Source organism: Somniosus microcephalus, chromosome 20 (assembly GCF_052327205.1).
Source record: "Somniosus microcephalus isolate GS21.2 chromosome 20, FLI_Smic_1.0, whole genome shotgun sequence".
In the NCBI taxonomy this organism is placed as follows: domain Eukaryota; kingdom Metazoa; phylum Chordata; class Chondrichthyes; order Squaliformes; family Somniosidae; genus Somniosus; species Somniosus microcephalus.
This window is the reverse complement of record NC_141006.1, coordinates 59,164,169-59,188,114: the sequence shown is the minus strand read 5'-3', so window position 1 is coordinate 59,188,114 and position 23,946 is coordinate 59,164,169. Positions and strand designations below refer to the sequence as shown.

The window sequence follows — 23,946 nt, the reverse complement described above, 5'->3', positions numbered from 1 at the left end:
CCGTGCATTGCTGAGAGAGACTGCAATCTTCAGGCAGTACGTGTAATGCCCCCTGTGATATTGCCACTCAATGAAGAGTAAATGCGTAAACTTGAGCTCATCCAAAACTGGGGGGGGTGGTCACCGAGTTCTGTACCAAATGCCCTTTGATGTGCCACCTCCAATTTGCTTTCACCAGCTTCCTAAAAATGCTTTCTTCTTGGCCGTGCCTTCAGCCTGTTGTTTAAATTTATTTTATATGTTTCCTGCTCAGAATCTCCCCTTTTCGTCTTGTTAAATGGCTGAGACACATTTCTCTTCAAGTGAAGACTGTCATAGGAATCTGTTTAAAAAACACACCACAATGAAACAGTTTGGAGAGTATGAAACCACAGGCTTTTAGACCACAATCACTTTCGAATCTATCCCGAACCCCTTCACTAGTGCTATCTTTGTATTTTCTTTTTGCTTTTTATAGTGACTGACACACTACATTCGCAGCCTAATTTTCCTACCCCACCCTTCATGTGGGAAAAACATAGTTAGAAAATGAGAACAAAGATCAAAGCAGAGGGTGACTTTAATTAGAGGCTTGTTACTTTACATAGAATTACATAGAATGACACAGTATGTACAGCACAGAAACAGGCAATTCGGCCCAACGATCTATGCTCCACATGAGCCTCCTCCTACTCCTCTTCATCTAGAGCAGAGCAGGTTAAGGGTCGGTAACCAGAGGACACAGGTTTATTAAGGTGATTGGCAAAAGAACCAGAGGCGACATGAGCAAAAAATGTTTACACAGCGAGTTGTTGTGATCTGGAACGCGCTGCCTGAAAGCAGATTCAATAGTAACTTTCCAAAGGGAATTGGATAAATACTTGAAAAGAAAAAATTTGCCGGGCTATGGGAAAAGAGCAGGGGAGCGGGACTAATTGGATCGCTCGTTCAAAGAGCCGGCACAGGCACAATGGGCCGAATGAACTCCTTCTGTGCTGTATGATTCTAAACCACTTGCTGCGCAGTCAGGCAGAGCTGTGCAAAGAGGAAGGGAAATAAAGAAAAGGGAAGGCCGACAAAGATAGAGGGGGAGAAATTGGGTTGAGCCGCAAACGGGGCGCCAAGCTCGCCTGGGCGGCAGATTTTGCGCTGCGATCGGAGCAGCAGCGATCGCCGGAAATTCAGCTTGAGCGCCCCAAGAGGGACACGGGGCGAGGCTCGAGGCGCTCCGCGTCCCTCTTAGGGCGCTGAAACTGAATATCGCAGCGCAACGTGCCGCAGCGGCGCGCTGCGGTACTGCAGGCTTTCCTCCCATTCTTAAGGGGGAGGGGCCTGCACCAGCGCGATGAGCGATCGCGAGTGCCGGAAAAAGAGCCCGGCACCAAGGAGAAGTGCCGGGCTCTCGGAAAACAGCCGGCAATGCCGCGGGGGGAGAACAGGAGGCCAGGGACGGAGGTGCTGGCAGGCGGCCGCTGAAAAAAACGGCCGCCCTGCACCTCCACCTTAATTTGCGCCACTGCCGCCACAGGTAGGCCCCGTGAACTGGGCGCGATTAGCGAGCGGCGCTACAGAGGCGGTCGCTGCCAAATATCGCGATCGGGGCGGTAGCGGGGCGCTGCGCACACCGATGACGTCATCGGTGGTGGCGCAGCGCAACAGGCTAACGCCGCCATTAGCACCCCAGCTAAATATCACGGGCGGCGTGGCCAGTGGCGCTAAAACCGAGTGCCCTCTTTAGGCGCTAACTGGTGGCGCAACCCACCGAATTTCTAGGCCAGAGAATCATGAAATCATACCGCGCAGGAGGCGGCCTTTTGGCCCACTGTGCCGGCTCTTGAAGAGCTTTCCAATTAATCCCACTCTCCCTGCTCTTTCCCCATAGCCTGGCAATTTTTTCCGATTCAAGTATACATCCAATTCTCCTTTGAAAGTTACTCGTGAATCTGCTTCCACCACCCTTTCAAGCAGTGCATTCCAGAGCACAACAACTCGCTGCGTAAAACAATTTCTTCCCATCTCCCCTCCGATTCTTTTGCCAATTAAATCTATGTCCTTTGGTTACCGACCCTCCTGCCACTGGAAACAGTTTCTCTCTATCAAAATCCTTCATAATCTGAACACCTCTATTAAAACTCCCCTTTAACCTTCTCTGCTCCAAGGAGAACAATCCCAGCTTCTCCAGTCTCTCCACATAACTGAAGTCCCCCATCCCTGGCATCATTCTGGTAAATCTCCTCTGCACCCTCTCCAAGGCCTTGACATCCTTTCTAAAGTACGGTGCCTCGAATTGGATGCAATACTCCAGCGGAGGCTTAACCAGTGATTTATAAAGGATTGCCATAACTTTCTTTCTCTTTCTTACAAAACCAAGGAAGAAAGAAAAAGGAATAGAGGATGCGAAAGAGGATGGAAGAATACATCAACACTGCTTGATGCCACTTTTAGCCATGTTTGCGATATGTGGCTCGCAACTAAAAGCCCGACACTTCCGGGCGTGCCTAATGTTCACAGCAATGCATGTTGCTTTCATTGTTCTTCCTACAGGTCTGTAATAAAGCTGGTCTTTGCCCTGTTTCTATGATGAGACTGTGCATCAGCAGCTCACCAGTCCTCGGGCTCCAGCTCGTCGAGCACTGCCAGCGTTTGATTGCCTCGACTGGCTGACCTGACCCAATTACTGCTGGGACACCAGTACCACCTTGTCCTTTGGTGTCAGCTGTTGCTCCATGAGTAGCTCTCTTGCCTCGGAGTCAGAGGGTCATGAGTTCAAGTCCCACTCTACAGACTTGAGCCCACAATCTAAGCTGACGCCCCCAGTGCCAATATTGGGGGAGTGCTGCACTGTCGGAGGTGCCGTCTTTCGGATGAGACATTAAACCGAGGCTCCGTCTGCCCTCTCAGGTGGACGTAAAAGATCCCACGGCACTATTGCGAGGAAGTGCAGGGGAGTTCTCCCTAGTGTCCTGGCCAATGTTTATCCTTCAACCAACATCACTAAAACAGATTATCTGGTCATTTATCACATTGCTGTTTGTGGGACCTTGCTGTGCATAAATTGGCTGCTGCATTACAACAGTGACTACACTTCAAAAAGTACTTCATTGGCTGTAAAGCGCTTTGGGACATCCCGCGGTCATGAAAGGCGCTATAGAAATGCAAGTTCGTCCTTTCTTTTCTTCCTTCTGTTGGTAATCCCCAGCTGCGGAACAAGCAAGCCGCTCTTTCACCTTAACACACCACTGAAGGCTTCCATGCTTGCAGCAGGAAAATACCACACGCCAGGCTTTTATTTCCATCGGATGAGAGAGGCCAAATGAAAAGGGGAACTGTATCGCTTTTAGCCATCAATTCATGACATTAGCAAAATCTGAAACATTCGTAAAAGTTTCTTAAAACAAATCCCCTCTTTTAGAAAGGCATGTAATACATTAACATCAGCGTGTGCTTTATACAACCAAAGTTCACATGACTCACCATAAATTCAAGGAGAAGGCCCACCACCACCTTCTCAGGGCAACCAGAAATGGGGAACAAATGTCGGCTTTGCCAGTGATGCCCACATCCCAAGAACAAATAAAATCCCTTTAAGGTCACAGCTATACATGCCATGCTATCTTCAGGTTACTCAGAGTCTAATTGTTCCTAGTAGTTAGGCCACATGATTTTTTTTTTTTTTTTTTTTTTTTTTTTTTTTTTTTTTAAGTGCTTAAGTGTGACAGGGATTTGCACATACACCAGAAATGCGAGGGTATACCTATCAGGAAAGGATGAACAGGCTGAGAAATGACCTAATTGAGGTCTTTAAAATTATGGAAGGTTTTGACAGAGTTGATACAGAGAGAACTAGCTGAAGTGCCCGGTGGTGCCGAGGGATTTTTGAGGGCATGTTGTTGTTGGGAGAGAGAGAGAAAGAGAGAGAGAGAGAGAGAGAGAGCGCGCGACTGGGGGGAAGAGAGACCGCGACTGGGGGGGGGGGGGGGGGGGGAGGAGAGGGGGGGGAGGAGGAGGAGGAGGAGGGGGGGGGGGAGGAGGAGGAGGAGGAGGGGGGGGAGGAGGAGGAGGAGAGGGGGGGAGGAGGAGGGGGGCAGGGGAGAGGGGGGTGGGGGGGAGGAGGGAGGGGGGGAGGAGGGAGGGGGGGAAGGAGGGAAAGGAGGGAGAAGGAGGGAAAGGAGGGAGGGGGGGAAGGAGGGAGGGGTGGAGGAGGAGGGAGGGGGGGAGGAGGAGGGAGGGGGGGAGGAGGAGGGAGGGGGGGGAGGAGGGGGGGTGGGGAGGAGGGAGGGGGGAGGAGGAGATGTGAGGAGAGTAGCCAGCAGACCCTCTCCCCTCTGCCGGCGATGGCTCCGCTGAGCTCTGTGCCACCCCATGCACTGACATGCCGAGCGCAGCGCCCCGGTGAGCCCGAGCCCCGCCCTCCCGAGGCCGGGCCGGAGGCGGCTTGAGACGGCCGATTGCGGCTTGTCGGGCCCGGTTGCCTTGGTAACCCTCCTCCCCTCTCTGCCTCCCGATCTCCGGGACTGGGCCTGGGCGGCTTGAGACGGCAGATTGCGGCTGGTGAGCCCGGTTGCCGGGGTAACCCTCTCCGCTCCCCCTCCCCTCCCAAGCCCCGCCCCCCCCGCTAACCTGCTCGCTTCCCTCTGGCCGCGCTCTGTGTGGAGGTGCGCGTGCGCCGTGCAGCGCGAGCGCGAATGAAGCGCGAGGAGCTTGCAGTGAGCTCAGCCAGCATTTACCAAGATGGCTGGTCGCTGGTTCGGAATCGGGCCCAGCGGGATGGCCGGTGCGTAGCTCGGGCGTGGCTGGGCAACAGACGCCCAGGCTTCGAGGCCTGCCTGCAAAAACGGTGAAAGGTAGGAAAATTATAGAGGTTAGAAAAAAGATTTACAAATGAATTAACTTTTTTAAAAACAATGTGTGTTTCAAAAGCAACTTTTTTTTTGGTGGAAATGTAGATTTGAAAAGAAACACGCAGAAAGCGGGAAAAAGAAATGAAAAGTTTGGAATCAAGATGGCGGCGACTCACCTCGGTTCAGAACGATAAGGCCCGCCCACACACGGACCGATTGGTCGACCGTCAGGTCACCGAAGCGTAGGATTGGTCAATCGTCCCGCCCGCACGCGCCAGGAACCCGCCCCCGCCACGCAGCAATTGGTCGACCATCGGGTCGCTCGACCGTATGATTGGTCGACCTCGACGTCACTCAATGCTAATGAGCAGATAATGAGCGGAATTTTGAACGTTTTTTGGATACCGCGGACGCAATTTTTGTCTCACCGAAACGTAAATATGCTTACGACCGTTCTGGAATCGTAAGCTTTCTTTTGATGTAACACACGTGTAGGTACGCTCTAACTTTTGATTGTATAGCCGGACAGAGAGACAGAAAGACAGACAGAGAGACATACCGTTTTATATATATAACTAGCTGAAGTGCCCGGCGGTGCCGAGGCTTTTTCGAGGGCATGTTGTTGTTGGAAGAGAGAGAGAGCGCGACTGGGGGGGGGGGGGTGAGGGAGGGGGAGAGGGGGGATGGGAAGGGGGGGAAGGGGGGGGGAAGAGGAGGGGGGGGCGCGGGGGCCTTCCCCCGAGGGTCGCGGCCCCCGAGGTGAAGACCGCCGATTGCGGCTGTGCGAGACGGCCGGGGGGCCGGTTGCCAGGGTGACGCTTGACGCTCAGCAAGCCCCGCCCCCCGGCCGAGCCAGAGAGAGACGCCGCGTCTCAGCTCCTGCTGCGCACGCACCCTAGCGGCGCTGGGCTGAGGCTCGGCCCTCCAGCCTTCGAGTGGGGCCGGGAGGTGCCTAGCTCGGGCGTGGGTGCGAAGGAGAAGCCGAGGCTTCGAGGCCTACCTGGAAAAACGGGGAAAGGTAGGAAAATTAATGAGATTAGATATGTTAATTCGTTTCTAAATCATTTTTTTTTTTAAAACAATATGTGTTTTAAAAGCAACGTTTTTTTTAAAGACGCAGAAAGCGGGAAAAAGAAAGGAAAAGTTTGGAATCAAGGTGGCGGCGACTCACCTCGGTTCAGAACAATAAGGCCCGGCCACACACGCACCGATTGGCCCGGCGGCACACGCCAGCAACCCGGTGTACGATTGGTCGAGCTCGAGGTCACTCTGTCGCTAATGAGCGGATAATGAGATGCTAATGAGCGGAATGTTGAAGGTTTTTGGGATACCGCGGGCGCAATTTTAGCCCGGCCGAAACGTAAATACGCTTAAAACCGTCTCGGAAGCGTAAGCTTTCTTTGGAGGTAACGCGCGCGTAGGTATGCCCTGTAACTTTCGAGCGCATAGCCCGACAGACGCACAGGCAATGACAGACAGAATGACAGACAGAATGACAGACAGAATGACAGACAGAATGACAGACAGAATGACAGACAGAATGACAGACGTACCGATTTATATATATAGAAGATAGATAGAGGTTTCCACTTGTGGGGAAGAGCATAACTAGAGGCCATCAATATAAGATAGTCACCAAGAAATCCAATAGGGAATTCGGAAGAAACTTCTTTACCCAGAGAGTGGTGAGAATGTGGAACTCCCTACCACAGGGAATGGTTGAAGTGAATAGTATCGATGCATTTAAGGGGAGGCTAGACGAGCATATGAGGGAGAAGGGAATAGAGGGTTATGCTGATAGATTTAGATGAGGAAAGACAGGAGGAGGCTCGAGTGGAGCATAAACGCCAGCATGGACTGGTTGGGCCGAATGGCCTGTTTCTGTGCTGTATAGCCGATGTAATCCTATGTAATATGACAGCTTGGCACCTGAAGTGTGAAGGACACAGACACACACTAGATGCAATATAGACAGGTCTCATTTCTGAAGTACCTCTGGGGTACATTGCAAACCAGAAAGTCCCTAGTTCTGTTCTGAGGTAGCTGATCTCGTCCCGATAGCCGGAGGTGAGATGTTGCAACAAACATCAGCAGCGCTGGACTAGGAAGGAGAAAGAAAATCAGCCGTGGCTCCGAGCCGCTGATCGCTAACCAGTGAAAACCGCTGGACAGTACTCGTGTGAATATCGGGGGCTGGGTGGGGGGAAAAGGACAGAAGCAAGCTCAGCTGTGCTGCCCCCACCATCAGATATTCACTGTCTAGGCTCATACACAAGAAATGGTAACTTGGGACAAGTGCCAGAGGGGGTCCGGTACCCAAACCCCAGAGTCAGCGCCTTCGAGACAAATTGGCAAAAAAATAAATAAGTCCGTCTCTGTTTTACTATTCACAACACACTTTACAGGATGTTCCATGGAATAAGATCTCAGGGTCAAGATGACTTTGATAAACCAAACTTGGGAGGTTTGACGTCACCTCAGTCTCGTGAAGCATCACTGACTTGTAGCACACAACAAGTTGGGTGCTTTCCCGCACTCTCGAGCACTAACTGTAGTGAAAAGACTGAAACATGATCATACAGAGAACAGTGCCCTGGCAACCGGAATACTGTTTCAAAAAGTCAATCCTAACTGAAAGGCTTTTTGCATCTAAGAAATCACATGGGGAAATAGCAAGAATGTGGTCGTCCCACTATCCTAAAAGCCCCTTTGATTGATGAATATTTATGCAGATTCACTTCTGCCAGAGAAGCTGAAACCAATTCTAGCCCCAACAGCAATGAGATAAAATCTATTTTTTCTCTTTATAGATATGGAGGAACTGTAAGCATATCCATTCTACTCCAGCCCACTCCGGGGCTCCGAGCCCAGCCCACTCCTAGCCCTTTCTAGGTAGATACCCCTGGAGTTACCTTCTCATTTGAAGTGTCTTGTTTGACACTTTGCACAGCAGCCATTTTCCCTTTCAATTTTCCCCTCCTCTCCTGAAGCTGCAGTACCGCCCCACAGGTACTAGATACCTTCCATTACTGGAACCAGGTGGTCGCTCTTCATCCGTGAGTATAGGAATACTATTTGGCTGTAGAGGGCATCACAGCAGTCAGAGTTTCTCGTCACCCACCATCTACACGCATGTCCCTTCCCGCAGAAGTTATTGGAAATCTATCAGTAGTGACCAATTTCCCCCTTCCTTGACCAGGGATCCTGGGACCAATTGCAGTCCCTTTTTGCCAGCTTGGCTAAGATCAGTTAGCCCACCACAGGCCAGGGGTTGTACCTGGTTTCCCCTGGTCCATATGGCTAAATACTGCCAGTGCTCTTTCCAACATCAAGTTGCTCCAATTTAAAAAAAACACGGGTGGGAAGGAACGCTATGGATAGATAACACCTTCAAAGAGCCTGGTTTAAAATTCTGCCAGGGCGTCCTTTTTATTCTGAACTCTGCTGCCTGCATCCTAACTTGCACCAAGTCCCGCTCACCCATCACCCCCTGTGCTCGCTGACCTACACAGCCTTGTCTTCAAATCCCTCCATGGTCTCGCCCCCGCCCCACCCCCATCTCTGTAACCTCCTCCAAGCCCTACAACCACCCCAAGATTTCTGTGCTCCTCAAATTCTGGCCTCTTGCGCATCCCCGATTTTTATTGCTCCACCATTAGTGGCGGCACGTCCAGCTGCCTGGAACTCTTCCTAAACCTCTCCGCCGCTCTATCCTCCTTTAAGACAGTCCATAAATCCTACCTCTTTGACCAAGCTTTTGGTTACCTGTCCTAATATTTCTTTATGTAGCTCGGTATCAGGTTTTGACTGTTAACGCTCCTGTGAAGCGACTTATGATGTTTACACCACGTTAACGACGCTATATAAATACATGTCATTGAACTGCACATCTAGGTCACCAGGAGCTACACGTCATGCAGAAAGAATTTAAATGAATAAGTTTCACTGGTACAATTGCTCTACAACTAGTTGTGATTCCTTCAATATATAAATGCTGGTGGTGTCAGCAATAGTAATCAGGTATTCATCGGGTATGACCCTTTGACCTCAGCTTCAATGGCTGAAGACCACAGACCCGTGTTAAAGATTTTCAATCACTTTTTTATTGGCCTTTCATCCATGTTGCCAAATGGCCAGAGGATAATCGGACTCGGTGACCCCATGTGGCCAAAGGACCAGAGAAGAGTGAGATTCATTGACCCCAGCTGGTCCCTGACTTTTATAGCCCTCAATAAAGACAGTTTGAAATCGCACCTCAATGAGGTCCTTTGGCTTGTTTCAAGTTTCAATTTACAATAGACCCTTAGCTCTGCAGTCTTTAATCCTTGAAACCCAATGTATGAACAAAAAAGCATCTTGCATGGCCAATCTCAAAAAGAGGGAGGGCACAAAAACAGGTTAACTTTGCAAACATGATTTAGGGTAATGAGTTGTGTCTGTATGAACACTGTAAATAATTAAAGCAGACGAGGCCAAAACAAAAAGGGTTATAGTAAACGTGCCAAGGTGTGTGGGCTGCATTCTGGGTCTTGGCCCTTCACCCGAGTTGTTCAATCAATAAACCATTGGATAGGCTCATTAGCACATCTGCCACTGCGCTAGTGTTACCAGCTCTGGTTGGAGGTATTCTAGGAGGTTTCATCACAGGACCTCCCACCTCCAACTGCCCACTCCCACACCCACGCCACTTGTCACTTGACATGCCCATGGCCAATCAGAAAGTGAGCCGACTCTTCATTATAGCCAATGTAGTACTTTGGAAGTGTAGTCACTGTTATAACGTAGGAAACGCAGCAGCCAATTTGCGCACAGCAAGCGCCCACATATAGCAAGGTGATAATGTCCAGGTAATCTGTTTTAGTGATGTTGGTTGAGGGATAAATATTGGCCCAGGACACCGGGGAGAACTCCCCTGCTCTTCAACATATTGCTGGAGGTGTCATCACATGACCTCCTGCCGCCACCCGCCCCACCATTGGTTGCCCAACACGTCCATCCTCACCTTCCCATGGCCAATTAGAAACGGAACAGACTCTTCGTTAGCCAATTGGATGATTCTTGACTGTCAGTCAAACGGCCTTTCTTTCGTATCTTGAATATTTTTATAACTAATAAACAAAAGTCTTCAAAAGAAAATTAAAAAGCATTTTTTTTTAAATGACACAAATGATTTTGATCACAGCAGGGCCCTGGAGATTAATCTGTAGTTCCCGGAGACTCCAGGACAATCCTGGAGGGTTGGCATTGATCCCTGGACGATGGCAGAGGTCAGGAGGGCTGCTTGAATTGGGAGGCTTTACTGCCTTAACAATTAAAATAAAATCTGTCCTTTGGATCTTGCATTAATCCGAAGCCTCGTCTGCCTGTTCCTGAGGCTCAGGTGGATGTTAAAGATCCCACGGGACTTTTTGAAGAGGAGCAGGGAGTTTGCCCAACATTCCTCCCTCAAACAAAAACAAAGACTTGCGTTTCTCCAGCACCTTTCACGGCCTCAGGACGTCCCAAAGCGCTTTACAGCCAGTGAAGTACTTTTGAAGTGTAGTCACTGTTGTAATATAGAAAACGCAGCAGCCAATTTGCGCACAGCAAGCTCCCACAAACAGCAATGTGATAAATGACCAGATCATGTTTTAGTGGTGTTGAGGGATAAATATTGGCCAGGACACCAGGGATAACTCCCCTGCTCTTCTTCGAAATAGTGCTATGTGATCTGTTACGTCCACCTGAGAGAGCAGATGGGACCCCGGTTTAACGTCTCATCCGAAAGACGGCACCTCCAACAGTGCAGCACTCCCTCAGTACTGCACTGGCGTGTCAGCCTCGATTTTATGCTCACGTCTCTGGAGTGGGACTTGAACCCATAACCTTCTGATTCAGAGGTGAGAATGCTACCAACACCATCAAAAATAGATTAACTATTGAATTTATGTGGCCCCAGCCACAAACTCTGTACTCTCGCCAGTGATTCCATCCATTTCCTTGGCCATTGTCTCAGGCTGAACCAGACTGTTCACCACCTCTGCGACCTATTTGAACCCGAGCTGAGCTTCCACCCCCCATCTCCTCTCCATCACAAAGACCGCCTACTTCCACCTCCATAACATCGCCCATCTCCCCATCTGCCTCAGCTCATCTGCTGATGAAACCCTCAACCATGCTTTCTTTATCTCCAGACTCGACTATTCCAATGCTCTGCTGGCCGGCCTCTCATCTTCCACCCTCCATAAACTTCAGCTCAACTAAAACACTGCTGCCTGTGTCCTAACTCGGACCAAGTCCCGCTCACTCATCGTCCCCTGTACTCACTGACCTATATCGGTACCTGGTTCACCAAAGCCTCCATTTTAAAATGTTCATCCTCGTGTTCATATCCCTCCATGGCCTCGCCCCGTGCTATCTCTGTAGCCTCCTCCAGCCCCACAACCCTCCAAGATCTCTGCGCTCCACCAGTTCTTTCACATTCCTCACTCCATTCGCCCCAATATTGGCACCCGTGCCTTCAGCTGCCTAGGCCCCAAGCTCTGGAATTCCTTCTCTAAACCTCCCTGCCTCTCTCTCCTCCTTTAAGTCACTCCTTAAAACCAACCTCTGGTGACCAAGCTTTTGGTCACCTGTCCTAATATCTCCATATGTGGCTCGGTGTCAAATTCTGATTGAGAATACTCCTGTGAAGCAGCATGGGACATTTTACTACGTTAAAAGGCGCTATATAAATGCAAGCTGTTGTATATTGAGGCTGTGATGCATGTAATTTCCTCTCTAGTTTTCTCCTCTTCTTTGAGTCAAGTTAGGGAGGATGGACAAGCTATTCAACCATAGGGGTCATCACAAGTGGCCCCAATCCTGTCCACACACATAATAAGGATAGGAACTGGAATCCTGGCTAATTTCCCACCCCCACGCCCCCTCCCTAGCACAGGGCTAGTGTTGTAGACCAACTATAGCAGTGTGAGATCAGCTGACACAGCACAGACCAGTGATTGAGCCTGGGTCCTGCCCGGTTTCCATGGTTTAGTACGGCACTGGGCAGCACCATTATCCACAAGGCCACGGGTGGGGGGGGGCCACCTATAATCAACTATTACTACAGAGTGAATGAAATGTGATGCAAGCTGTACTTTCGGTTCCAAATTTATAACCCAGGGCTGCCCTTCCAAGGACTGAAACAGAAAATTCTTCAATGCATCTGGGAGCAGCCCAAAAAAAGAAAAACCGAGAGGTGTGTCACGCTTGCAAACTGTCCAGCCAGCTATCCTGGCTAGACTGACATGTTATTATACCAGAGCTTAAGGTCAGGGGGAAAGGCTTGGTTGAACCTAGCTCGCAATCACTGGTTTACCACACAGCCATATATACGGAGGTTTAAAAAGAACAAAGAAAGACTTGCATTTATTTAGCGTCTTTCACAACCTCAGGACATCCCAAAGCGCTTTACAGCCAATTAAGTGCTTTTGAAGTGTTGTCACTGTTGTAATGTAGGAAACGCGGCAGCCAATTTGCATACAGCAATACAATGACAACTAGATCATCTGTTTTCACAAAGTGATGTTGGTTACAGGACAATTATGGGCCAGGCCAAGAAGAACACCCCTTGCTCTTCTTCAAAATAGTGCCACAGGATCTTTTACTTCCACCTGAGAGGGCAGACAGGGCCTCGGTTTAACGTCTCATCTGAAAGACGGCACCTCAGACAGTGCAGCACTCCCTCAGAACTGCACTGCAGTGTCAGCTTAAGTTTCGTGCTCAAGTCTCTGGCATGCCACTTAAACCCACGACCTTGCCTTACAATGTCTTACCGATTGTTCTAGGTCATGAAGTCGCCTGGAGCATGGAGTGCTGGGGGGATAAGGAAGTAGTAAAATCACAGCTCAGTGGCACTGAATGAGGATAACGATTGTGATTTAATGTCAACCCTTTGCAAAAGGAGGGCTGGTCTCTGTTGTAACTGAAGGGGCAGGGGAGGGAGAGAAGTGGGTGGGGGCTTTTAACAAGTAAAACTCCAACAGGTGACAATTTTTCTGAAGAGGTCTGAAGTCACAAAGCGCCATAAATGTAAAAAAAAGAGGCCCAAGGAAATAATGGGCACCAAGTTAAATGAGGAGAAAACAGGAGGGGTTGGCCAAAAGCTTGGTCAAAGAGGTGGATTTTAAGGAGGGTCTTAAAAGGAAGAGGGGAATGTGGAGACCCGGAACGGTTTAGGGAGAGAATGCTATGTTACACTATGTTACAGCTTGCCATAAACAGAGGGACAACCACTAAATATAAGAAAAGAGTATATACAAATTATATGAATGTATATTTATACACTCAGGGATATATCTGTTTATACACTGTATGGATAGATCTGTATTTTTGTGTACAACCATGAATGTTTTTTGATGCTTTGGCAACATAAGATGTACCTTGTCATGCCAATAAAGCGATTTGAATTGAATTGAATGCCAGAGCATGGGGCCTAGGCAGCTGAAGGCACTGTCGCCAATGCTGGGCAAAGGGCGTGAGAGATGCACAAGAGGCCAGAACTCAGATGGGAGATGGGGTAGTAGTCTTGGTGAAGGTTGCAGAGATAGGGAAGGGGAGGCCATGCCGTCAGCTGCCTAGGCCCTTAAGCTCTGGAATTCCCTCCCTAAACCTCTCCGCCTTTCGCTCCTCCTTAAAAACTACCTCTTTCACCTGTCCTAATATCTCCTTATGTGGCTTAGTGTCAAATTTTGTTTGAGAACGCTCCTGTGATGCACCTTTGGACGATTTACTATGTTAAAGGCGTTAATGCTTGTTGTTGTTGTTGTTGAAGGGATTTAAACACAAGAATGAGGATTTTACATTTGAGGCGTTGAGACACTGGGAGTCATTATATTGTCAGTGAGAACGGGGTGATGGGCGAGCGGGTTTTGGTGCAGAATAGGATACGGGAAGCAAAGTTTTGGATGAGTTGAGGTTTATGAAGGGTGGAAGATGGGAAGGTGACCAAGTACTGGGAATGACCCCCATTTAACCTCTGGTGTATGCAAAGTTTTCCAATATTTACCCCTCAACCAACGTCACTGAAACAGGTTATCTGGTCATTGTCACAATGCTGTTTGAGGGACCTTGCTACGCTCAGAATTGGCTGCCACGTTTCCTACATTTACGACAATGACTGTATTTCCAAAAAAGTACTTAATTGGTTGTGCAGTGCATTAGGACGTCCTGGGGTCGTGAAAGGCGCTGTAAAATTGCAAGTTCTTTCTTTTCTCTATTCCCTAGCTTGACCTTCTCTTTTTAAAAAAATCTCTCCCATCTCCCTTTCTCTGGATTTTTCCTTATTCTGTCTCGGCCTCCCGAGTGTTTGTCTGCATCCATCTTGTCGGAGAGGGCCAGGAAGCAAAATAAAACTCGGAAATGACCAGCACAGGACATGCGGCTGCGAGACTCACAATCCAGCTTTTGCTTCTTGATCCTCTCCTGCAAGTGGCTCCCAACAAATGTGGAGGAGTCCTTAGGGTCACCAACTCTGGTGTGACGTATTCCTGGAGGATTCATCACATGACCTCTCACCTCCAACTGCTCTGCCCCTGCACTCCCGTCATTGGTCACCCGACACGTCCATCCCTGCGGTGCCCCGCCCTCCCACGGCCAATCGGAAAGCGAAGAGACTCTTCATTACCCGGATGATTCTTGACTGACAGCCAAACAGGCTTTTTCCCCCCCATCTCCAATATTTTTTATAACTAATAAACAAAAGTGTCCAAAGAAAATGTAAAAATCCACAATCTTGTTTAATTCCCGTAGGATTTTTCTCCTGGGTTTGCTCACAGCAGCGTCCTGGAGATTAATCTCTAATTCCTGGAGACTCCAGGGCAATCCTGGAGGGTTGGCAACTCCGAGAGTCAGTAGGGCCATCCAGAGATCAAAAGAAAGAAAGATCAGACTAAGGGAAGGAAAGAAAGGGCCGGGTTACTTCCAGAAGCTTCGCTTTACAAGTCTGGAATTCCAATTCCAACACCTTTTGGAGATGGCTATGGTTTACAATGACCTTGAGACAATCTGTTGTGATGACGTATTTAAATGCAGCTCCGATGGACGGGTCACATTGTCCGCATGCCCGATAAGAGACTCCCAAAACAAGCGCTCTACTCGGAGCTCCGGCACGGCAAGAGAGCCCCAGGTGGGCAGAGGAAACGCTTCAAGGACACCCTCAAAGCCTCCTTGAAAAAGTGTAACATCCCCACCGACACCTGGGAATCCCTGGCCCAAGACCGCACAAAGTGGAGGAGAAGCATCCGGGAAGGCGCTGAACACCTCGAGACTCTTCGCCGGGAGCAAGCGGAAGCCAAGCGCAGGCAGCGCAAGTCAACCCAAGCACCCCACCTACCCGCCCCTTCAACCACCGTCTGCCCCACCTGTGACAGAGACTGTAGGTCCTGCATTGGACTCATCAGTCACCTGAGAACTCATTTTTAATGTGGAAGCAAGTCATCCTCGGTTCCAAGGGACTGCCTAAGAAATGCGCAAACATTTCCTCTCTAATTAGCCACTTAAAGAGACTGGTACAACATTTTATAGTTCGCCCACCCTCCAACCTGGGGGCTTCAGGTGGATTTCCAAAGGCCATCGTCACCAAACGTCTGCGACCCTTCAATCTATTAATGGTCTAGCGGAGTGGTGGGAGACTGACTTTAATCTGCTCCTATTTACCTGAAGTTACTCATTGCTTCATCAGTACTGGTTCTGTGCGGCAGATATTTGGACTGGTTTTCGTGGAAACAACGTGTCAAAACTAGAAGCAAAGATTAGTTCCCAAATTTTCCATTCCCGGGGAGAACATCTCCTCCATTTGACGCATTTTTAAAGAACACATTTATTATTTTTCCACACCTAGCACACACACACTGAGAGGGAGTCTCCACCTCTTCCTGCTCCCTTGAGGCACTTTACATAAAGCCAACGAACTTTTAAAATTCATTCTCTTTTCTCCTTTCTTATAGTGGAGAGTTCACGCTAGGCTATGAAGGTAATGTCAACAACCCAGCATTGCCAGTGACAGGGAGCATGGGTCGGATCCACGCTCCTTTTCCCACATTACAACAGTGACTACACTCCAAAAGTACTCATTGGCTTTGAGACGTCCGGTGGTTGTGAAAGGTGCTATATAAATGCAAGTCTTTCTTTTATCTTTTTTATGCATGACTCCTCGCTGTGCTTTCACGGTGACTCACCAACAATAACTTGCATTTATATAGCGTTTTTAACATAGTAAAACGTCCCAAGGTGTTTCACAGAAGCATAATCAGAAAAACATTTGGACATCGAGCCAAAGAAGGTATATTAGGACAGGTGACCAAAAGCTTGGTCAAAGAGGTAAGGAGCGTCTTAAAGCAGGACAGAGAGGCGGAGAGGTTTAGGGAGGGAATTCCAGAGCTTAGAGCCCAGGGAGCTGAAGGCACAGCCGTCAATGGCGAGGTGAAGAAAATCAGGGATGTGCAAGCGGCCAGAATTGGAGGAATGCAGAGATCTCGAGGTGTTGTAGGGCTGGGAGGTTACAGAGATAGGGAGGGATGAGGCCATGGAGGGATTTGAACACAAGGATGAGAATTTTAAAATCAAGGTGGTGCCGGACCGGCAGCCAATGTAGGTCAGCGAGCACAGGGGTGATGGGTGAACAGGACTGGGTGCGAGTTAGGACACGGGCAGCAGAGTTTTGGATGAGCTCAAGTTTACGGTGGGTGCAAGGTGGGAGGCCGGCCATCCTTAACTCGGAGGCACTCGAACCCATCGTAATTCCCCTACCAATGTCCCAGCCAACTTACAACAGACCGGGTATTGAACCTGGGACCTTCCTGTTTTATGTGGTCATAGTAAAAGTTAGCTATTAAACTCTGCACCATCACAAGCCCTCCCAATGATGCAATTAGACCACACTGAGTCATCAGTAGAGCTAGTGAAGGCACAGAATTTAATGACTACCTTTTGCTACGTACAAAGCATCACCAGTGTATTTTTACATAGATGGACAGCAGAAAAACAACAACAACAACTTGCATTTATATAGTGCCGTTAACATAGTAAAATGTCCCAACAGGTCTATGCCAGCGTTTATGCTCCATGCAAGCCTCCTCTTACCCCATTTCATCTAACTTCATCAACATATCCTTTCATTCCTTTCTCCATCATGTGTTTATCCAGCTTCCCCTTAAATGCATCTACACTAGTCGCCTCAACCACTCCCTGTGGTAGCGAGTTCCACATTCTAACCACTCTCTGGGTAAAGAAGTTTCTCCTGAATTCCCGATTGGGTTTATTGGTGGCTATCCCGGTTGTGGTTTCCCCCACAAGTGGAAACCTCTTCTCTACATCTACCCTATGGAACCACTTCATAATCTTAAAGACCTCTATCAGGTCACCTCTCAGCCTTCTCTTTGCTGTGTCTGGATCAGCCCTGCTCCCAATCATCCCATCAGGAGGCGGTGGTATTCATAGAATCATAGAATGATACAGCACAGAAGGAGGCCAGTCAGCCCATTGGGTCTGTGCTGGCTCTTTCGAAGAGCGATCCAGTTAATCCTACTCCCTGGCTCTTTCCCTGTATCCCAGCAATTTTTTCTCCTTCAAGTATTTGAACTGATAATCGGTTTTATGGATGTTGGTTGAGTGATAAATATTGGCCAGGACACCAGGGAGAACTCCCCTGCTCTTCTTCGATATAGTGGGATGTTTTACGTCCACCCGAGGGGGCAGACTGGACCTCAGTTTAATATCTGATCCGAATGACGTCACCACTGCAGCACTCCCCCAGTACTGCACTGAAATATCAGCCTAGATTATGCGCTCAAGTCTCTGGTGTGGGATTTGATCACACAACCTTCTGACTCAGAGACGAGAGTGCTACCCACGGCTGACTAACATCTTCCAACAGCCACCTGGCAGTGTTCAGCCTACAGACTGCTGGGAACTCCTCCCCAGCACAAGTGGCATGTTTTAGAGCAGGGTCTAGAATGAATTTTAGAGAAAAAAACCCCAGCACCCATGAGTGATTCAGTGGGTGAATGCACAACCCAACGTCACAAGGACATATAGGCCAGGGAGGTCCCGGGTTAAATCCTGGATGTGTGGAGTTAGATGGGCTCAGTTGTGTTGTGGTAAGGAAGGTACAGGCTCTGCACTCCGGGGTAGGAAGAACTAATTGGATCGCTTTTTCAAAGAGCCGGCACAGGTACGATGGGCCGAATGGCCTCCTTCTGTGCATAGAAACATAGAAGAGGAGCAGGAGTAGGCCATTCAGCCCCTCGATCCTGCTCCGCCATTCAATGAGATCATGGCTGATCATCCAAATTCAGTACCCTGTCCCTGCTTTCTCCCCATATCCCTTGATCCCTTTAGCGTTAAGAAATATATCCAACTCCTTCTTGAATATATTTAATGAATTGGCCTCTACTGCCTTCTGTGGTAGAGAATTCCACAGGTTCACCACTCTCTGGGTGAAGAAATTCCTCCTCATTTCTGTCCTAATGGCTTACCCCTTATCCTTAGACTGTGACCCCTGGTTCTGGACTCCCCGACCATCGGGAACATCCTTCCTGCATCTAGTCTGTCCAGTCCTGACAGAATTTTATAAGTTTCAATGAGATCCCCTCTCATTCTTCTAAACTCCAGTGAGTATAAGCCCAATCGACCCAATCTCTCCTCATACGTCATTCCTGCCATCCCAGGTATCAGCCTGGTGAATCTTTGCTGAACTCCCTCCATGGCAAGAACGTCCTTCCTCAGATAAGGCGACCAAAACTGCACACAATACTCAAGGTGTGGTCTCACCAAGGCCCTGTACAACTGCAGCAAGACATCCTTGTTCCTGTACTCAAACCCTCTCGCTACGAAGGCCAACATACCATTTGCCTTCTTAACCGCCTGCTGCACCTGCATGCTTACCTTCAGCGACTGGTGCACAAGGACACCCAGGTCTTGTTGCACTTCCCCTTCTCCCAATCTATTGCCATTCAGATAATAATCTGCCTTCCTGCTTTTGACACCAAAGTGGATAACCTCGCATTTATCCACGTTATATTGCATCTGCCATGCTTCTGCCCAATCACCCAACCTGTCCAAATCATCCTGGAGTTTCTCGGCATCCTCCTCACAGCACACACGCCCACCCAGCTTTGTGTCATCTGCAAACTTGGAGATATTACATCTAGTTCCCTCGTCTAGATCATTAATATATATTGTGAATAGCTGGGGTCCAAGGACCGATCCCTGCGGTACCCCACTAGTCACTGCCTGCCACTCGGAAAAAGACCCGTTTATTCCAACTCTTTGCTTTCTGTCTGCCAACCAGTTCTCTATCCAAGTCAATGCCTTGCCCCCAATCCCATGTGCCTTAACTTTACACGCTAATCTCTTATGCGGGACCTTATCGAAAGCCTTTTGAAAGTCCAAATACACCACATCCACTGGTTCTCCCTTATCTATTTTACCAGTTACATCCTCAAAAAATTCATTCTATGGTTAGCTGAGATTCCCGTTCTTGACACCTGTCCAGTGATCCCTGCTGGAAGGTGCATTGCCTTGGTCCCAAGCTCCAGAATTCTCCTCATAAACCCCTCCTCCTCCCATTCTTCCTTTAAAAACCTCCTTAAAACCCACCTAGAAAGAAAGACTTACATTTCTACAGCGCCTTTCATGACTTCAGGACGTCCCAAAGCTCTTGACAGCCAATGAAGTACTTTTGAAGTGTAGTCACTGCTGTAATGTAGGAAACGCGGCAGCCAATTTGCGCACAGCAAGCTCCCACAAACAGTTATTTCTGGAGTTCCCCGAAGATCTATCCTTGGCCCCCTCCTTTTCTTTATCAACATGCTCCTCCTTTGTGACATTATTTGAAGACATAAGGTCAGGTTCCTCATGTACGCTGACGACACCCAGCTCTACCTCTCCACCGCCTGTGTTGTCACACTGCTTGACCGACATCCAGGCCTGATTTCTGTGAATCATCTTGGGCTGTCTTTTTCTACGTTAAAGGTGCTATATAAATGCAAGTTGTTGTTTCTGTATTATGCCACGGAGCCTACAAAGACTAGATCCCAACACCGAATGTAAAAGCGGGAGAGTGACAGCAGATCTCTTCTTAATCCCATGTGTAAAAGTGCTCTTAATCATAGAAATAAATCTTAGGAGTTTCACTTGTTTTTAGTGTCAAGTTTGGTTTCACTCACTTGAGAAGATGATAAAATATGAAACCCTACCAAAGGCTAATGCACAGGAAATTTACCTTTAAAATGTGGTGGGAATGGCTGCTGTGGCTGTACAATTCTCCGCAGTTTAAACATCAGGTGGACACATGTTTCCTCTGCAGTCTGTCTCGCTATAATGTTTGGCCGGGAGGTCCAGGATTCACCCGCTGCTCATAGCAAAACAATCGGCCAGAATAAAGTCATTAGTTTCAGGTAATGAGGGGGCCGGCACCTCTGAAGTTCCTGGGATCAGCCCTCCACACATCAAACAGTGGCTGCCTCCATTCCCTGCCACAACACAAGCTGCTCTCAGGCAGTGTGCTGCATTACTCACACAGGAGGGGTGGTGCTCCTGAACAAGAGCAAGACAGGAGAGGAAATGAGAGAGTGGAGGGGGGAGAGGGAGAGAGAGAGAGAGAGAAACAATTAGAGTACATGAAGGAGAGAGAGAGAGAGAGAGAGAGAGAGAGAGAGTGACAGAGAAACAGTGAGTGTGTGAAGGAGAGAGACAGTAAGCGAGGGGCAGAAAGAGGAAGAAATAAAGGGACTGAGAGAGAGTAGGAGAGAGAGACCGTAAGAGAGGGAGAAAGAGAGAGGAACAGTGAACAAGCGATGGAGTGAAGGAGGGAGAGGGAGAAAGAGAGATAAACAGAGTGAGTGTGTGGAGGAGGCAGAAAGAGAGAGGGAGAGAAAAACAAGAGGGAGTAGGGAAGGAGCACAAGTGGGAGAGAGAGACAGTAAGAGAGGGAGAGAGAAATAGAGTGCGAAAGGGAGCAAAAGTGGGAGAGAGACAGAGCAAGAGAGGGAGAAAGAGGCAGTGAGTGAAGGAGAGAGGGAGTGAGAGTGGGAGAAAGAGAAAGAGAAAGAAAGAGTGAAGGTGTTTCTTGTCCTCTCCACAGATGCTGTGTGACCTGCTGAGTGTTTCAAGCACTCTCTGTAAATGTACACACTTACTAGACTGATTTAACAAGTGGCTTTGCTCACCCAAGGCCGATGAAAGAGCAGCACATCACAGTGCAATAGTCACTTCTCTACCCTTGATATGTAAAATAATAAAAACAGACTCCAACAGCTTCCGCTCTCAACGGAGACGTTAAAGAGAAGTTTACTTGTAACCTCAATCTGGCAGGCTCCTCGGCTGGTTCACATAAAACTTCAAAAAGCACAGCTCCCTGATGTAGGGTCAGGACTGACTGTAAACTGCCTTTGAATTACACACGCCACCCAATATAACCTGTAATTGGAAACTCCATAACTACTGGGTTGTCCATCAAAGAAGACTACAGCCAATCAATCACCCTGACCCCTTCTCAAACCTGTCAATCAAGCCCACTACCCTCGCCTGGGCTTGAATCCTTTGATCTTTGCCAAGGTGGCCTGGGAACATCCAGATACAATCCTCGGGAGAGGCATCTCTCCGCCTATCTGTGAGCAAAGTGTCGAAGTGTACAAATTGACCATGAGCAAGCAGCGAGGTGTCACAAAGGAGCAGTGATTCTGAAGTGGCCTTTCTTTTGCATGTTAAACTGTATGAAAATGATCTTGCAGATAACAGCTAGCCATGACTGATCCTACTCTGGTGTGACTGCTTTATCTAGCTGACGAATTCAGACAAAAAAGTAATTTTTCTCCCCCCCTCTACAGGGAGTGTTACTCAACTCCCAACGGGCTGGTCTCATAGCCAGAAACAACCCTTTGAGTAAACGCCAGAGAAACCTAGGCTGACACTCCAACGCAGTACTGAGGGAGTGCTGCACTGTCAGAGGTGCCGTCTTTCAGATGTGACTTTAAAACCAAGGCCCCGTCTGCGCTCTCAGGTGGACGTAAAAAGATCCCACGGCACTAATTTGAAGAAAAGCAGGGATCCTGTGTCCTGTCAAACAGCATCACTAAAATAGATGATCAGGTCATTTATTTAATTGCTGTTTACAGGACCTTGCTGTGTGCAAATTGGCGGCCACATTTACACTTCAAAAATACTTCATTGGCTGTACAGCACTTTGGGACGTCCCGAGTTTGTAAGAGGCGCTATAGAAAGATTTTATGCTCATGTCTGTGGACTTAAACCCACATTTCTTCTTCTCATCTTTCTTCTTAGGCAGTCCCTCGGAACCGAGGATGACTTGCTTCCACATTAAAAATGAGTTCTCAGGTGGCTGATGAGTCCAATGCGGGACCTACAGTCTCTGTCACAGGTGGGGCAGACAGTGGTTGAAGGGGCGGGTGGGTGGGGTGCTTGGGTTGACATGCGCTCCTTCCGTTGTTTGCGCTTGGCTTCTGCTTGCTCCCGGCAAAGAGACTCGAGGAGCTCGGCGCCTTCCTGGATGCGTCTCCTCCACTTTGTGCGGTCTTGGGCCAGGGATTCCCAGGTGTCGGTGGGGATGTTGCACTTTTTTCCAGGAGGCTTTGAGGGTGTCCTTGAAGCGCTTCCTCTGCCCACCTGGGGCACTCTTGCCGTGTCGGAGCTCCGAGTAGAGCCTTCTGACTCACAAACAAGAGTGCCACCCACTGAGCCACAGCTCGCACATCTCTGGGGGAGGTACCAGCGGGCAACCAGTGCCCTTGGAACTGCAGCTCAGCAAGAAGCAGTACCATCAGGGGGGGTAGGGAGCAAACTGCAGGTGGAATTAAAAATGCACACAATCCGATGCTGCATTTCACTGGCTGATAGCTTCTCAGATTAGGGTATCTGAGAATCTGTAACCACCAACACCTCTTTAATTGAGTTACAACCCGAGGTTGTGCGATCACACGTGGCAACTGAAAGCAGTTGACTGTAACACCTCCATTCTATGACCTTCCGGCACCAGATTGTACTCATTTTAACATAAACAACAACAACTTGCATTTATACCGTGCCTTTAATGTAATAAAACGTCCCAAGGCGTTTCACAGGAGCAATTAACAAACAAAATTTGACACCGATCCACATAAGGAGATATTAGGACAGGTGACCAAAAGCTTGGTTTTAAGGAGTAGTCTAAAGCAGGCGAGAGAGGCGGAGAGGTTTAGGGAGGGTGTTCCAGAGTGTGGGGTCTAGGCGGTGAAATCACGGCCGCCAATGGTGGAGCGACAAAAATTTGGGATGCTCAAGAGACCAGAATTGGGGAAGTGCAGAGATCTTGGAGGGTTGTAGGCCATGTTCCCTTGTCAGCTGTGTCTCAGTGGGTAGCACATTCGTCTCGGAGTCAAAAGGTTGTGGGTTCAAGTCCCACTCCAGGGACTTGTGCACATAAAGCTAAGCTGACACCCCCAGTGCACTGCTGAGGGAGTGCTGCAGTGTCGGAGGTGCCGTCTTTCAGATGAGACGTTAAACCGAGGCCCCATCTGCTCTCTCATGTGGACGTAAAAGATCCCACGGCACTATTTCGAAGAAAAGCAGGGGAGTTCTCCCCAGTGGCCTATTTATCCCTCAATCCACAACAAAAACAGATGATCTGGTCATTATCACATTGCTGTTTGTGGGAGCTTGCTGTGCGCAAATTGGCTGCCACGTTTCCCACATTGCAACAGTGACTACACTCCAAAAGTTCTTCATTGGCTGTAAAGTGCTTCGAGACGTCGGTGGTCATGAAAGGCACTATAGAAATGCAAGTTTTGGGGAAACATTCGGTTGCTTTGCGCCCTAAGAGGGCGTTAACGGGGCGCAAAGCAACTAGCGCCCGGGAGCAGCGCCGCCAACGTCTCCCGTGAAATTCAGCGGGAGGTTAGCGGCGGCGGTAGCCGTTAGCGCACCGCGGAGCTGCACCACCGGCGATGATGTCATCACCGTGCACAGCGCCCCGGCCGCAATCTTTAGTAACACCCCCTGACTTACCGCCGGATGCTATGTCTGACAGGGTCAGGAGGGCCTTACCTGCGGCCGGGGCCGGCGCTATATAAAGGCGAGGTGCCGGGCAGCCATTTTTCTTGCTGGCCGC

General features: G+C 49.0%; 1 protein-coding gene across 2 annotated transcripts in view; it reads right to left on the bottom strand.

The window, feature by feature from the left end:
- Positions 1-23,946, bottom strand: part of fam110d (family with sequence similarity 110 member D) — a 46,758-nt gene that overhangs the window by 9,850 nt on the left and 12,962 nt on the right. The window contains exon 2 of one of the 2 annotated variants that reach the window (XM_085962802.1): positions 4,707-4,805. The exons of the other annotated variant lie outside the window; for it this stretch is intronic. The gene's annotated coding sequence lies outside the window, so the exon portion shown is untranslated. The remainder of the gene's footprint in view (positions 1-4,706; positions 4,806-23,946) is intronic. 2 annotated transcript variants of the gene reach the window in all.